The 11,797-nt window shown below is 38.2% G+C and overlaps 1 protein-coding gene across 3 annotated transcripts in view; it reads right to left on the reverse strand.

Annotated features, from left to right (window-relative positions):
- The window catches only part of LOC136261842 (helicase POLQ-like), an 85,488-nt gene that overhangs the window by 73,540 nt on the left and 151 nt on the right, over positions 1 to 11,797 (reverse strand). The window lies entirely within an intron of this gene.

Genomic DNA, 11,797 nt, shown 5'->3' on the forward strand with positions numbered 1-11,797 from the left:
TAAAACAAATCCATTACTGGATTAAGTAAAAAGTACACAAACTAGAAGAATAAAAAATTGGAGATTTTAAAATGGGAATAGGGGTCGCTGAAAAAAGCCACCAAACAAGAAGGGATCGCTGGGGTGGTAATGTAAACCACAAATCCCTATTTTGACTCATTTCAAAATGACAGAGCATGTAACTAAAGATTTATGACAGAGAGTCAAAATAGGGATTTGTGGTTTACATTACCACCCCAGTGATCCCTTCTTGTTTTGTGGCTTTTTTCAGCGATCCCTATTCCCATTTTAAAATTTCCAATTTTTTATTCATCTAGTTATTATTATTATTCATAACAAGTGCAAAAAAAATTAGGAATTTTCCATATGAGTAGGGACTACAGCAATAAAAATCACTGAAACAAGCCGCTGAGACAAAACACAACTGAATATTGCATTTTAATCCCTACTTTAACCATTTTTAATCCGTACTTTAACCATACATCATAGCAGGCTAAAGTAGGGATTAAAATGTAATCATTCAGTTGTGTTTTGTCTCAGCGGCTTGTTTCAGTGCTTTTTATTGCTGTAGTCCCTACTCATATGGAAAATTCCAAATTTTTTCTTGCATTTGTTTGTGTACTTTTTTGTAAATTTTTATTCAATAACCGTATTTAGTAATTCACCCCACTACAATTCTCAAAATACAAAGCTAAATATTCCTAAGGATGCGGATTTTTAACAAACCGCTTTAAACAACACATTACCCACAGAAGTATCTTTTCAACTGTTTTATAGTGTGTCTACAGTAATATTTTCCACTAATTCTCTCAACAAAGCCTCAGGGCTACTCTTACTTTTAGTTCACGTAAGAACGGGTCACACCCACTTTCTAGACGACGAGATACGCAAGCCTATGAGGCCTACTACGGTGTTTTTCAGTTGTAGTATGCCTGAAAAGTGCTCTGGGAAAGCTACCCATAGAGTCTGTAGAGAGGCGCCATATACAACCGGTTTTTAAACTCGGAAAAGAAACCACCTTCGAGCCAAAGCAAACACACTCTAATCCTTACGCGTGTAGTGGCGATATTGAACAGGCAGCAGCATATCCCGAGGTGTATCCCAACATTAAAATCACGTACTTGCTACAATTATGCTACACGTTTACTCCAATATGTTGGGGCGCTGTGGTATGCGTGCTTTGATGGAAGCCGTACCCATGAGAGATGGCCACGATGAAGAAGGATCAAAGATACAACAGTAAGACAGTAGCGCACACATCGTAGGTAATTGATATTGTAAAAGGTTTTTTCTCCACAAAATTCGAAGTGTTTCCGCCAAAGAAGCAAGGCTGTAGCTGTAGCCAGTTTTCCACTACACTTGACTGAACGCATCAGTGCAGTGAGGCAGTAGAAAATTTGCTAAAATATATATATTTTTTAAATTTCGTAGCACCTCGTCAGAAACGTTTCGGGTCGTTCTGAAGACACATTTGGGCTTGTTTATACCTGACCAATACTGTGAAATGGCCGTGAAGGATTTCTGAAGATGATTTTGGCTAGATTTATTCTCATGGACCACGCCCACACCTTCGTCGCCCCTATTATTCTTTCAGAGGCATAGCGAAGTTTGCAAGGAGAATCCTCGGATAAAAAGTAGCAAGGCTTGCTGAATGGATCATTGTGCATGTTGATTTCGTTTTCGAATGGAAACAGCCCAAACCGGGCCGTTTCTTCTTGCCAAAATGCCATTACGCTCAAAAAGCCATACAAGATCGCGCTCAAAATTAAGTTTTTTGGTGTGTGCTACTTGTGGCTAATAGAATCTGTCTTTATTAAACTTGGTATACGCCAGAAAGCTTAATCTGGGCTGATGACTTGGGGCAAGGTGGTTTTTTCGCTCCGTGATTATTGCACGTGGGCGGGTTATCCAGATTAAATACTCTAATAGAGCAGTCATGTAAATACTCTAATAATGCAGTCAAGTGTATAACAACAATCCTTGCACTGAATTTGACAGCTATTAAAGGCACCAGTAATGTAAATTGTAGCTCATATTAGGAGACTCTAGTCTGTATGCACATTACAATTTGATCAGTTTCATGTGTGTACTGAAATGTTGATGGTGTTACTATGCAGAATGCAAAATAAATTACAGTATTCACAACAGTCTTCATTATCGATCAAAGAAATCTATGTTAATTTGTACACATGATATTGTTGTCAATAGCGTGAGAAGATATTGCTGAGGAGATGACATGTTCCAACAACTTGCAGCAAATACTAGTCAATGGTCTATAGTTCGATGGATTAGTACATGGGCCTTTCTTGTATACTGGTGTTACATATGCCCTCTTCCAGTCTGAAGGGAGTTCACCCTGATGCATAATGCAGTCAAGTGTATAACAACAACCCTTGCTCTGAATTTGACAGCTACTAAAGGCACCAGTAATGTAAATTGTCAGGAGACTCTCAGTCTGTATGCACATTGCAATTTGATCAGTTTCATGTGTGTACTGAAATGTTGACGGTGTTACTATGCAGAATGCAAAATTACACTATTCACAACAGTCTTCTTCATAATCCATATATGGATTAATAAAAAGTACACAAACTAGATGAATAAAAAATTGGAAATTTTAAAATGGGAATAGGGATCGCTGAAAAAAGCCACGAAACAAGAAGGGATCACTGGGGTGGTAATGTAAACCACAAATCCCTATTTTGACTCACTTCAAAATGACAGAGCATGTAACTAAAAATTTATGACAGTCAAAATAGGGATTTGTGGTTTACATTACCACCCCAGCGATCCCTTCTTGTTTGGTGGCTTTTTTCAGCGATCCCTATTCCCATTTTAAAATTTCCAATTTTTTATTCATCTAGTAATATATAAAACACCTAGCCACAGACTCTGACAAACAAATTGCACACTTTGTGGCTCCCTAACAAAATTCCAGTTACACAAGTCATTGTCCAAATTACTAAGACATGCATTGTTAGTATTCTTCGGTCAGTAAACAACCGTCAGAAATGATGTAATAATCACCTCAGCTCTTACCCTGTCATGGTACCTGTACATGGGGGTTGTTCATTGATTCCTAGCACTGCAAATCTTACCTATCCATAGAAATGTAGAAGATATCATATGCAGTTGCTGACTAGACTGGAGAGTGACTTAAAGTTTTGTGAATTTGTAATCCTCAATATCTAGTCCACATGGCTCAGACCTGTTGCAATCTGTTTGACATACCTGGAGTAGCCGTAGGTAGAATCTCAGACTTGTCACAGCCTGGATGTGTGAAAAAGCTCCACATAAATTTCCATTGGTATGAATATCTGTGACACATGCAGAAAGAAGCTAAGCAAGGAGTCACCAGATTCCACTGAGTTTGTCACCTCTGTCCTTAGGCTACTCTCCTAGCTCACAAACCACAGAATCTGATCCTCTGTTCTCTCACAATTCAGAAGCAGTATCTTTACTTAGTGTGTGTCTAGCAGAAATTGGTGAGACACCCTTTTCTCAGAGTACAGGCCGGGCAAAGGCCTAGTTATAATACCATACACACCACTACATAAGAGCACTTATCTCGTAATCCCAAGATAAAAGGTCAAAGATTAGGAGATGTGGCTGATTATCAACTACGTCAAGTTAAGCTGTTAAATATACCAAATGAAAGCTTATTCTTTGAGCTTTAAAGTGGTGTAATTCATTTTTAAAAAGCCCACATGTATTATGATGCTTTGAATGGGGAATTAGTAAAACGCGGAATACGGAATAGCGGAATAACTCTCCAGTGTGGTTTAACAGCCTATAATACGTTCTCCTAAATTGCAAATATATAAGCATTTGCTTTAAATGCGGATTAAATAGCGAGCGACGCTGACTTTATCTGATGTAGGGCAGTAATAGAACGCTAGAGTGCATGCTAGTAAGTCCTATAAACACACACATACATTCACAGCAATCTTATAACGCCATACAAACTTACCTAACCTTCAAGTGAAATTCGTTGTGCAGTCAACTGATCCTGCTTCAAAAATGCGCATTAATTAAATAGAATAGAATTACATGTGGTGCGCTTCAAATGAATTGTGCCATTTTTGTAGCACGTGGTTGAGTAGTATCACGGTTTAGCTATTTTACTTTTGGTTTATTGCTTCAGCACAGTCGCTTCTTGGGTAGTTAACACGTGTTCACACGATGCTAGCGGTCTCACCAATTAAGAAGAAACTAAGGTAAGGTAACTCAGTTGTGCATTATAGTAGTATATTCCAATTATTACCAACTATTCTATTGTTTATTGCTTATCTTTCGTAAAACAGAAAAGGAAATGATGAAGAAAGTGTTGAAGATGATGGACAAATTGAGACTGAAGTCATTGTCATATCAGATTCAGACGACTTGGATTCAGATGACTTGCTTTCAGATGTGGCACCAGTAACCGCCACTACATTTTCGAGTGATGATTCTAGTAGTGAGTCTGAAGATTTGGTGCAACGTTGTCCCTTAAAGTGTTTAGAGTAAGTGGGTGGGAAGAAAATATAGCTTGTGTTACTGGTATTTTATAAATTTTTGTAGCACAAATCATCTGGATGCATTTCTCAAAGGGTCACCTTGTTACTATAATGATGACAAAGACATTCCTATTTTAGAAACATTTTCTATGGAAAGAAAACGTCTTTACTCAGTCGAAGATATTGTCCAACTGTTGCTCCACCCCAATTTGAAATCTTCAATGTTTGTAGCCACAAAGGTGCCCACAATGGTTTGCAGAAGCATGTCATCTATTGTAAATCTAGATTGTCTGGATGCACAACATGACATATTGGCTGATGACATGGGTGTGTGGAGAAACAACGGTGTGGGTAGAAGTAGTGTGGATATAACCTTTGAAAATGATTTATCAGTGAAGCTAGTGAAAAGGTGTTCATCAAAAGATGTGCATTCAACTAAAACATACACTCTGAAAAGAATTTATAGAGTTCATACAACGGATCAAACACTTAGAAAGATAACAGCTTTTCTGTATGGTAAGCAAATTTACAATAAATTAAATGTCATTAAGAGAGTATATGTATCCAGGGATATTACTGACTCAGGTGCCTGTTTGCAGAATAAAGGTTTTACCTTATCAATACTAATAAACATCAATCAATTTTCTTTATCACCAGTTGAAGTATTAACTAAATCATAGAAAAGCTTTACTATGCTTAAATCTTTAAACCTGACCCAGCCCTTCCAATTGGCCATCTGTATGCTTACAACCTTGAAGTGTATATACAACCAGTACTTTGTGGTATAGAACCCACTTAGGTCCCCTTCCCCATAGGATATTCTTGGTATTAATACTTCACCTACCTTATGTAATATCTAGAAGTAAAGTAGTTAATGATTTATCTTGAAGTAGTAAATGATTCTTCTTATTTTTAGATCCTGCCAATGAAATGAACTCTTTGGCACTTGTTGTCCATAAATTTGATGGTGTAGAAGACCACCCAGTTTTAATTAGACCTCACGGCAATACAAGAAAAGATGATCAGCCTTACAGAAAAACAAAACAAAGTACCAAGAATCTACTTGATGCTGAATTAAGCCACGCAAAATCTAAGAATGCCACTGACAAGGTGTTTGCTGAAAGAGGAGGTACGATGGCTCAAAGTGCTGGAGATCTTCCCAGAGATAGAACTCAAGCATATAATCTTAAGAAGCAGCAACAAATCAAGTTGACAAGTTCTTGTGGTAGTAGTGATATTTCACTCAGCAAAACACGGGACATGCTTTATGTTGTAATGGAGCAGTGCAAGTGCGCAGGAAAAAACCACAAATTTGTGCAAGATGTGACCTGTGCACCCGAGCCTATGGCTGTTTTATGTAGTAACCAGCAGTTAAGAGATCTTGTCAGATTTTGTTGCGACCCTTTCGATTTCAGTATTCTTGGGATAGACCCTACATTTAATTTAGGGGATTTCAGTGTCACTCCCACTGTATACCGACATATGCTTCTGAGAAATATAACTGGAAACCTGCCTTTAATGCTTGGCCCATTGTTGGTGCATTATCGAAAAGAATTTTGCAATTTCAATTACTTCTTTTCTTCATTGATTGGGTTGAACAAAGATGTTACTGCCATAAAAGCAATCGGAACTGACGGAGAAAATTCTATGGTTGATGCTGCACTGTGTAATTTTCCTCAAGCTGCTCATGTACGTTGTTTCATACATTTGCAGCAAAATATAGAGATGCATCTACGGGAGGAACAATTTTCTTAAGACACAATTAGAGAATACATTCATGACATCTTTGGCTGGGATGACAGTAGTGGTTTGTATCACCAGGGTTTAGTAGACTGTGATGACATAGGTGCTTTCAACACAGCATTGGAATCATTAAGAGAGAGATGGAACAACATGGAGAAAAGTGCTTTCAGTGACCGCAAGTCTCACAAGCCAACTTTTCATAGCTGGTTTGTAAAATGGAAAGCAGAAGATTTTCGACATTGCACACTCCGCTCTCTGAGAGAAGATGTAGGTCTAGGGTCACCACCAAAGGCTTTCTACACAAATGATAGTCAGTCTATAAATGCCTCTTTCAAAGAATGTCTTGGTCACAAGAAACACCAGTGGGCCTTATTCAATTCTAAAATGAAAGATACTGTGAAGCAGCAACAGCAGGAAGTGGAAAAGGCTATTATTGGATATGGGCAATACCGATTACATCCCCAGTATTCTTATTTAGCCATCACTGAGGAAAAGCGGTTCAAAATGTCACATGAACAACGGCTGTGACACATCAAAAAGTTTAATACAGCTATGGTACATGGCTCCCATCAAACTGTTACTGCTACTGTTAGTACTGCCACAGCTAGTACTAGTATTGCTTCAAATTCTTGTGAATTAAGTTTGTCAGCCAGTGATCAGGACATCACCATTGGAAGATTTGGTACAACAAGTGTGTCACTTTCAGTAGCATTGAATGATGCATTAACTAAGGTAAAACTACCTTACTCAGCTGTTGAAGGCATTTGGAAAAAGCAGCTTCTCTGGTATCTGAGGCTAATGCTATTGTGACTGCACCAGGCTTCAATCATAAAGACAAAATGGTAAAATCAAAATCAGGATCAGATCCCCACTTAGTAAAAGCTTCAGACTGCAAGTACCAGTGTGATGATCGATGCCCACAATTTAAATCGGTGAAAATTTGTTCTCATGTGATGGCTGCAGCAGAAACAAATGGTGATTTAGCTAGTTTTGTCGATTGGTTTTGTACTAAATGCAGTGGAGGTGTGAACCTGATGAATATGGCTACACATGAAATGCCAGCAGGAGCTGGGCGCAAAGGAGGAAAGATGCCACGGAAGAAGAATCTTAAGAAGCAGGTGCCATCTGATCACAACCGTGTGGCCTTAAATGACACTTCTCATTCACATACCCCTCCCTGTAGTGCACATGTTACAATGCCGCATGATACAAGAAGTCTGCTATGTCCTCCACCATGCAGTAGTACAACTCCTTCCAATCCTGCAATTCAAACATGTTCAGATACACCATTGCATCAGGTTTCATCTCAGCATATGAGTTCCTCTGTTCAATTTCAGTCACCTGCTTCACCATACCTACCGTATCAAGCTCCATTTTCACCATACCCATTTTACCATCCACGTTATTCTCAACAGGCACAATTTTTACCTTATCCACCTGTACAGTCACCCTTTGTACCCTATCCTTGTGAACAGTTTGGGTTCCACTTGTTCTGACTCAGCAGCAACCATCCCATTCTTCACCCACACCATACAATCACATGGCACCTCCTGTTGACAGTGAGGAGTCACAACAAGTGGATAATTCTTCTGATTCTTATAAGCTTTGTTTTAAAGTGGGAAACATCTCAGTATGTAATGGTTGTCGTGCCAAATTTTCAGACCGTGATGTCATTGTCATACAGCATGCAGAGTATCGTGATTATACTAACCCTCGCACTGGATTACCAGCATCAAGGTATGGAAATGCATACTACCATCTGAGGAAATCGTGTATTCAATTGAAGAGGGAACGTACATCTGATATTAGCAAAATATCTGTGCCAGGAGAGTTCAAGTCGAGACTAACGATTGCTCAGAAACAACAGATTCATCAAGAGTTTGGCCTAACTCTGTAGTAGACTCTCTTTCCTAGCTACTTTTGATTTAGTTTTGATTGTACTTGCCATATATTCAGTCATACTTGTATAATTGTATGGTGTCTGTTTATAAATCAGTAACAGAATATAATATCAAGTATTGTTTTTTTTCCATCCAACACACTGTAGCTCTAAGATGTACTATTAATGGTTTTGTCTATACTCATGTACAGAACAAAGAAATGACTAGGGTGACAAATTACGAACAGTGGATGGACACCTTGGACTCAGCAATGACAAGGTCAACAGGCTAGGAGGTCCAGAGCTTGATATGGATCCACACACAAATGCACATCCTAAGCAGTGAAAAATGATACAACGTAACCAACACATGGCAGGGTAAGGGGTGTTCCATTGGGTAGACAAGAGATTGGCTAGGCATTTGTACACAACAGTGGCCCATTCCACCAGACAAAAACAGCCGTGTTTCACCTTGGATCCTTTCTTGTTCATACTTATGATAAGCAGCACTCAATGTGGAAGAGTTGTTGGAGAGAGCTCAGGAATTAAAGACACGGACATCAAAAAAAATGCATGTTGATGGTGACCGCATTCTATATTCCATACCCATGATGGAAATTATCCCAAAAACCAGCAGCACGGATATCAATACGGGAATCAAAAAGCAGTCTTGTATCTCCAGCACTGAGGCAACGTTCTTAACATCATATCTAGTATCAAATGCCCCAGTCAGTGGCTCTATTCTTATTAATACCCTTTAAATTCTATTTAATGCTCATTATTCTATTTAATTAATGCGTGTCTTTGTAGGATCTGTTGACTGCACAACGAATTTCACTTGAAGGTTAGGTAAGTTTGTATGGCGTTATAATATTGCTGTGAATGTGTGTGTGTGTGTGTGTGTGTGTGTGCGCGTGTGTGTGTGTGTGTGTGTGCGTGTGCGTGTGTGTGTGTGTGTGTTGTATAGGCTGTTAAACCACACTGGAGAGTTATTCCGCTATTCCGTATTCCGCGTTTTACTAATTCCCCTTTGAATGGTAACAAGTAGTGGTGTGCGATATCAGGATTTTTATTTCGATATAATATCGATACGATATTGGGGTAAATATCGAAATTTCGATATGATTTTCGATAATTTTTAATTGCGTGGGCGGCCGATATTTATAAATGTGCTTGAAATACAATTTGCACACAAACTATTGCATAAAACTAATAATAAGCCTAGAAAACTGGCAGACAAGTTTTTAAAGTGGCTAGATAGTACAGAACCAACCTTCATTTCTAGCGTGATTGCACAATCACACACAAATGCTGTAGATTTATCGAAATATTCTTCGATATTTCGATAATTATCGCAAAATATTACCTTTTCGATAAATATCGAAATCTGTTAAAGCAGTATCGAAAATCAATACGATAACGATATCGACAAAATTATCACGAAATCGATATTTTTCGATATATCGCACATCACTAGTAACAAGTACAGCAAAATGGCAACAAAGTAGAATACTTAATAGACCATTTCTGGGAAGCCATACAAGCAATGAAGATGAAATTCCTTTCAGACACCTATGACCACTTGGATTATACCCACACACCAAATTTTGTCAAATTCTGAAGGGGTCAAGTGCAAAACTTCATTGAACTGATATGCATACAGTAAATTTGACTATATAAATTGCAGCAAAAAGTAGTCTTTCAATACAGGTGGTCACTAATACAGGTTACACTGTACTTGGACACCTTCATTGTGTAAGACAAAAGTTAGCATGGCTTTATCAGGAGTGGTTATCAGAGGTGTACACTCCCATATAGCAACAATAGACTACAAAAATTCCACTACATACCACAACATATTTAATTATATCTCTTAACCCCACTGTGGCCCCACCACAAAAACTTTATTAACAATAGACCATGACCCAATTATTATTTATAAAAAAATTTTGAAGCAGCACTTTTTGAAATATTAACAATTAAAGATGGAGCCTTTTGAACTTTAATTATGTTGATATCCCATAATTTATGGATTACTCTGAAAGATCAATTAACGGTCTCTAATCACAGAAAATTTTATTTAAATGTGAACACAGTGGTGAGCTACAGTTGATTTTGTAACTCAAGATGGAACAATTTTTCATGAAATATTCAAAATATTTGTGGTTATAAATCAGAAACATGGAGCTAAAGATTGGTATGGGTGATAAGCAGAGGAGGTTGGACGCATTCACATGAACCGTACCCTTAATTGCATTCTTTGATTTCATACTTCATGTGATCCTCAATAGTCACAGTACAAAACTGAAAAATGGAGAGGATCGCTGGGGATCGTTAGATATTCAGATCGTCCTTCATGTAAGCTTCAAGGCAATGTACTTTGTTTTGTAATCAGCACTTGAATTCTGGGTGAAATTAATAAGTTACGGTTTGGTATACACTACTTCACCAGTCTTCACATACCTATTCTATCAACAAAACTTGAGATGATTCAGTGAGTTATTCTGAGATCGCGATGCATTAACTTCCTCAACAAAACGATTTAGTTTTAGTGGCACTGAAAGCACATCCTCTGGGTGATGAGCACCATAGGTACTACAAACACACCAAGTTTCATCAAAATCCAAGAGGTGACCCTACAATTCCCTGGTGATTTGACATGGAAAGACCCAGTAGCAAAGCGGTGGTACTACACCAGTGGTGTGGCAATGGCACAGTAATGTGTACACACTTATCAGGATTACCACTTGTATTTACTAAATCATATGTGACCTGATTACAAGAGTTATTTTTGTACTTTTCCATTTTTGTTCCATGGATTGAAAAATTAAATTAATTGTAAATGGAAACACGCTGCATGTGCTACCTACCATACAGCATTAGTAATCACAGCACATAAGCACTCGTGAAAATTATACAAGCTAAAAGGTAGTCTCGTGCCCAGACCGCCTTTTTTTCTTTTGTGTGAGGGCGGAGAAAACGAACCGGACTAGCAAAAGGGCTGTTCTCCTGGAAACGTGTTTCGTAGACTGATTTTTTTTTCTGAGAATGTTTCAGAAAAATAGACTACAGCTTTCAGCAGTGCCCTGATCCATACATATACTTAACATAAATATGCCATACCCACAGTTCACCCACGTTGGTCAGATATGTGGTCGCATGTTGACCGAGGATCCATCCATATTATATACATGTACATTTTGTTCACCATAATTATGATGGTGTTTAATAAAATTAATAAACCAAGAGTAAATAATAAAACTTGATAAGGTCACTCCAAATAAATTCTGTTTCCCGTCCACCACCCGCATCTGATTACTGTCACCTCAAAATGTTCCGTATTCTTCCATTATTTTCCAGTTATTCTTGCATTCTGTACAGGCTCAGCAAAGCCATCTTGTAAAAGTGTTAACTCACGTGTCAGCAGTGCCGCGTTTGTGTTATTTTGCAACTTTAAAGGAAGGTACAAGCTTAAGCGTGCTTTTTATGCAGCTTTTTATAGTTGTGCCAGGCAAATTATGGCTTAAAAGGCTGCCAATTTTATAATGGAATAATGGAAATGGACCGCCCTCCCGCATGCAAATATGCCTGAGCCCAGGACGGGAAACAGAGAATATATTTGGACCTAATACCATAGACATTGCTAATACAGTCTCAACAATAAATTAATCAAGGTTAC

Source organism: Dysidea avara, chromosome 7 (assembly GCF_963678975.1).
Source record: "Dysidea avara chromosome 7, odDysAvar1.4, whole genome shotgun sequence".
Lineage (NCBI taxonomy): Eukaryota > Metazoa > Porifera > Demospongiae > Dictyoceratida > Dysideidae > Dysidea > Dysidea avara.